Source organism: Zerene cesonia, chromosome 7 (genome assembly GCF_012273895.1).
Source record: "Zerene cesonia ecotype Mississippi chromosome 7, Zerene_cesonia_1.1, whole genome shotgun sequence".
Taxonomy (NCBI): domain Eukaryota; kingdom Metazoa; phylum Arthropoda; class Insecta; order Lepidoptera; family Pieridae; genus Zerene; species Zerene cesonia.
In genome coordinates, this window is record NC_052108.1 from 6369251 (window position 1) to 6375250 (window position 6000).

General features: G+C 29.8%; 1 protein-coding gene across 1 annotated transcript in view; it reads right to left on the bottom strand.

Moving 5' to 3' along the window:
- Positions 1–3252, bottom strand: part of LOC119828351 (collagen alpha-1(III) chain) — a 46853-nt gene extending 43601 nt beyond the window's left edge. The window contains exon 1 of the mRNA XM_038350478.1: positions 3072–3252. The gene's annotated coding sequence lies outside the window, so the exon portion shown is untranslated. The remainder of the gene's footprint in view (positions 1–3071) is intronic.
- Between the last annotated feature and the right edge of the window lie 2748 nt (positions 3253–6000).

A 6000-nucleotide genomic window follows, 5' to 3' on the forward strand; every position in this document is an offset into this window, starting at 1 on the left:
GCATATTCAATTTCTGCTTAAAGTTAATCCTTGTTTAGGCAAAGGGTGTGTTTATGTGCCATAGAATATTAAAACCGTAACAAACAATAATTACTGTAAATTGCGACGCGTATATACTATGAAACAAAAATAATCGTCTGAATAGAAAACGTAACATGAATTATTTCTCTCTCTTGTCAGGTTTTTAAAATGTCAGCCCGGAAAGGTCAAATATTAAGTAAATTATTCACGTTTTTTAGTAGTCACGTTTGAATACTTTTGATCATATATGTGTGACAAATTATAAATTTTTGTCCTCATCTATATTAATATTATAGGAGGTACTTTATGATATTTTTAATTTGGTACGTTGTTATGTAATCTCTGAATCAACTGAGCAAATTTAAAATATTATTTCACCAGTCTATAGCCATGTTTATGAGGGTCGTAGTATTGTTTTGTTTTTATCTCCGGGTCAACTCAGACGGCGCCGGGAAGAAGAATAAAATAGCCATAGTTATTTATTAATAAACTACCCATAGTTTATTAATAAAGTTATTAAAGCATTACAAAACGTTGGACTAATGTTTGTTGACCTGGAGTGCCTTAATTATATTACGTTGCATGCAAAACCTAATACCGAGTCGCTAGCTGGTATAATGGCTCTAGGGTATAGGTTTAACGGTACGTTAATCTGTAAAGGTTTTTATGAGCCGACGATAGGTTGAAAGGAATGTGTTAAAATTGGAATACCAAATCCTCTCTGTAAAAGGGAATGTATAATGTGCTTCACAAGGAAAACGACTAAATGTGAATTTTTTAAATTAAACGATGCTATTGTGTGTGAAGATTAATTTAAATTGTGTTTATGGGATAAGAATAACGTTCGGTTTAATTTTGTGATCATAATAAAAAATGTGCGTATTTTATGTGTTCTTTCATATAACCATGATAGATTATATGAAAGAACAAAAAAATTCCTCTCGCACTTTGTGTTAACTATATATTTTATAGTTAGCAAAAAACAAAAAAGGTGATGAAGTCGATAAGGTAACGATACAAAATGGTTATATAATTTTGAAATTACTGGAAGATATATTTATTGATACCTACAAAATAGTTTAAGCCGATAAACTGTTTTAGTTCATATACCAGAGGAATTTCAGTTAATATAACTGATAATATGAAAAACAAATAAATAAATGCAAAATATCCTTAGGATGTCGAGAGGAGTTTCCTTAAAATGTGCACAAGCTACTTTGTAAGCGGGGATTGAAACGAAATATAAATGTCTAGGGAAACTTGGTATCTTTGGGAGCTATAAAGAAAATTATGAACAAAATCTATATTCTATGTACTATATGTATGTATATTTTCATGTATACGACATTAATTAGTGTTTGAATGAATAGTATATAAAGAAGGATCTCGTCTATTGTATTTCATCGTTATAATAATTATTTTGTTAATCTGATTATGTTCAAAAAATAGAAGCTTTTAATTTCACGTATTCTAATTGAAATAATCATTTTAGAGCTTGTAACTTAATTTAAATGAAAACATAAATTTATTATATTTATAAAACAACTAGTTTTTAGCCATAGCGTTATACATATATATTTTTTTATATAGAGGAAATTCGGAGTAGTCTAATGGATGTTATTATACATATAAACCTTCCTCTTGAATAACTCTATATATTAAAAAACCGCATCAAAATCCGTTCCTTAGTTTTAAAGATTTCAGCATACATAAAGGCACATTAAGGCATAAACAGCACATAAAGGCATACATAAAGGGACATAGGGTCAGAGAATGCAACTTTGTTTTATACTATGAGTGTATCATACCCACCTGCTATTAAATAATACGCGATAATGTTTGAATAACATAATAAAAAAGAATTACTTTGATGTAGATGTTAACACTAACTAAATGGCGTGGGACGTGACGAAAATACTTGAATTGTATTCACAATACATAAGAGTTATTACTGATTTAATTTATTCTACGATACACCAGTAGAAAACGTTAGTGATAGATGCTTAAAATAAAAAGGTTATTATAAATATATATTACTAAGCACGTAGGTATGAACAGGTGGAATGATGCATGGTAAAACCTTCCTCTTGAATCACTTTATCTAATAAAAAAAACCCGCATCACAATCCGTTGCGTAACTTTAAAGATTTGAGCCTACACGACAGACAACGAAAGAAGCGACTTGGTTCTTAACTTTTATGTTTAAGTTTTTTTTGTGATCACAAATTACAAATAATAAATAGTAAACAAATATATGTTTTAATTATTATATACACCATTCAATATCTACATATGAACTAAAATATAATTCGCCATTTTATATGAATTTATATATGCACAGTTTATCTAAAACTGGTATTTAATAGAGCAACCGTGACGGAAACCACAGAATAATCGAATTCCACGTATTATTTATATCGCGAACGCAGTATGCAAGTTGCGGATAAAAAACAATCACCTATCTTCGTTGAAAAGGCAAATAATTCAAAAGTTTGGACATACTACGTGTGGGTCCCCATATTTATAAAATTCAGTTCAAATTATTCACAATATATTTTTGTCTCTTTACTACAATCCTTTAATTTTGATCATAGGTACTGTGAATTTATCAGGCACCCTTCAAGATTTTTCTCGTTCCCCACAACTTGAACAATTATTGGAATAGATCTCATATTATAGTTTTGACCTATTTTACTAACGATACTTCGTGAACTAACGAGTAATTAGAATCCACGGTAGACAAGACAATATAATTAACTCCACTTAATTTTGACCTTTAAAAAGTCAATTAAACGAACAAATCTATCTTCAAAATTAGATGTTGATGAAAAATATATAAACTATACGTTAAATTACGAATAAATCTAATACAATATAAACAAGATAGTGTAATCTTAATACCGAAGGCACTTTGAATAAAATCTGCCGACTGTAACTTAACAGACCATTAGGTTGGAACGCTTTACCGTTTTTCGAATGAAACGAAATAAACATTTTAAGTACAGTTTCCTCAACATTAAAGGAGCACTTTTACGATCACATTGTTTTACCTGAGCTATAAAATAATATATTCACTAAAAGTTCGCACCAATCTAAATTTATGTTACGTCACATTTTTTTTTTGTAAAATGGTCACACGTTAATATATTTATGTAACGTTTACGTTCGCGAAGGTTAGTTTTTGAGGCGTGTAATATTTCGTAGCGAACGTAGCATACGCGTCCGTCCTGCTACGCTGGTGCGACAGCACTGGCTACGGTATGCTACAATCTGCCAGTTTAGATTATTCGTAGCTCAGATTCGGGAATCAATAGGTTTTATAGTAATTATTTTAATGTGATTGCAATAATTCTGAAGCTAGTTACTTATATATGTATATGTATTTGTATTTACGGCTACTAAAAACCCGCTATTGTATTTCAAACTTTTACGTATTTAGAAGTAAAGCTTGAACTTTATCGTGGAATTATTAAGAATAAATAGAGTTTAGTACTGATATTTATTATTTATATAACATAAAAAAATCAATTTAATAACCATGTGGAAAACGGGAAATTTTTGAATTAAATAAAATTATCGCACACAATGATTGTGTAAGAAAAATTGTATACAAATTGTGTTCTGGGTGAGTGGGCTGTGATATTTTAATTAAGTCTTTTGTAGTGCAAAATATTAACGATGTTTTTTGTTTGTATTCATTAAAAACACTTATATTAGCTGGAGCTGTTTATTTAGTGCGTTGTTAATTAGTATAATAAAGATTAAATTTAATATGAATATAAATGAAGTATGCTACAATACAAGTTCTAAGTTATGAATTCATTGTGTTTCAATTTTAGAAGAGATTTAATTGCATTTTGATAATATAATGTGCAACAAATTTAAGCTCAATGTAATAACCATATTCATTTTATTCTAGTAAATATAGATTTATCTGTACTAGATTATTATTAAAAATATTACAATTGATACTATATTTCAATAGATTCACTCACGCACTAAGCCGTATCATACTTAAATTTGTTTTTAATTACATTGTTATTAAATTTATTATCCGCTTAACCGTTTTTCTAAGAAGAATTGACAGTTATTTTACATATTTAAACGGTCTTACTTATTAGTAAGACCGTTTAAATTACTTATTATTATGTAATTACTTATTTAAATGCTTATTAGCATTTATGCATTACTAGCTGCGCCCGGCGGTTTCACCCGCGTAAGTCCGTATCCCGTAAGAATACCGGGATAAAAAGTTGCCTATATGTTATTCCTTATATGGAATAAACGGGGCAGTCACTGGGCGGCTTCCGTGCAATTCCAGTTGTTCAGCTGTCTACGTACGAAATTTCATTGCAATCGGTTCAGTTGTCTTTGCGTGTAAGAGCAACAATAATAATAAACACATACATCGTGACAAACTTTCGCATTTAAATTATTAATAGAATAGAGCCTTATATCGTAATCATTACTAATAAATTGTCATTTAACAGTTGTATAATTGTATGCCATTTAATACAATCCCTATTTAGTTGGTTGAGCTTGTTCAGAGAGCATATAACTATATATTATTGTTCGAACTCCCCCTTACAACTTATTCTAAAATTATATAATACTATATCTTCTGATTGTAATACAAATGTTTAATTTTCTAAATTAACCTACATTAAAGAGCAAATTTTTAATTTCTTAACATTAAATTTCGCTATTTGTTGTTTTAGTTCAAGTTATTATTTAAAATTATTGATGAAACTGTGCCTACCTATAATTTAGTAACATAAATGCTTACAATTATATATATTTTTAGCAATAAATTATGTATCTAGTTGATAAGCCCTTTATCATTTATTTATTTCAAGAATGAAATAAATAAATGATAAAGAACATATTACGACTTTTTCGCATTCAGTGTCAGAAACAGCTCAGCGCCAATGACACGATCGCGCAAGACAAGTAATTTTGAGCGATATTAAATAGCTGCAATTACCTAGTTCAGTTCCGAAAACAATTAACCAACTGACAACGCCGACTGCATCAAACGTTAAGCCAGTTTCAAATTTCCTTTAGCTGGAATCAATTGGGTCGCGTTTCAATATAGCCACTGAAAAGCTTTAGAAGCCCGTCATGTAATATCGGAGGAGCCATTATTTCTATTCCGGATTGTATGGGAAATGAAACTAGGAAGGTATGCTATATTTATGATGATATCAAATTTGGTATTGTATTATTGCTTTCCAATCCACCTGCGTCACAAGGTTTTACTCGCACCTATAAGTCGCTAATAAATATCTAAACTCGAACTTAAACATTCATTTATTCAATAAGATTTCTTAGACAGGCATAGATCTTTTGAGTATGAAATCAAAAAGATTTGACTTCTTAATCGTTTATTTGGTAATGCCTTTTTAGAGTTACTTATTTGTTTATTAATATAATACAGGTTTTCTCAATCTGTGCTTAACAGCGCCCCAGGTGGTTATTGTTACTGGGGCGTTGCGTTGAAGCAACCGACTCAAGCGACCGGTTATCGGTCAGTTAAGTGCGCCGTACACTATCTATATTTTGGAGTTCAGTTTTCATATTAAGAAACGTAACCAATATAAGAAGTATACGTGGAACGAACGATTGGAAATAATTGGAGTGAATTGGGAGCCAAGAAATGCATGGGCGTGTATTATAATTCATTTGTTTTATGATTTTGATTATACTGCCTAATACATTACAAAAATAAATAAAAGTATAGATAATGACGTTCATAGTATCAAATCATTTATTTATTTATTCTATTTATTTTAAACACTTTATTGTGCTGTGAGCATAGCAAAAATAAATATAATACTACGTATGCCAAAACATATAACACAGAAGGCGGCCTTCTCACTTACAAGTGATCTCTTCCAACCAATAGAATAAGTGAAAACAAAAATTCTAAAAATGAAGTAGATAAAAATTAAAATTCGTGAAACATCATTCAATAACTAC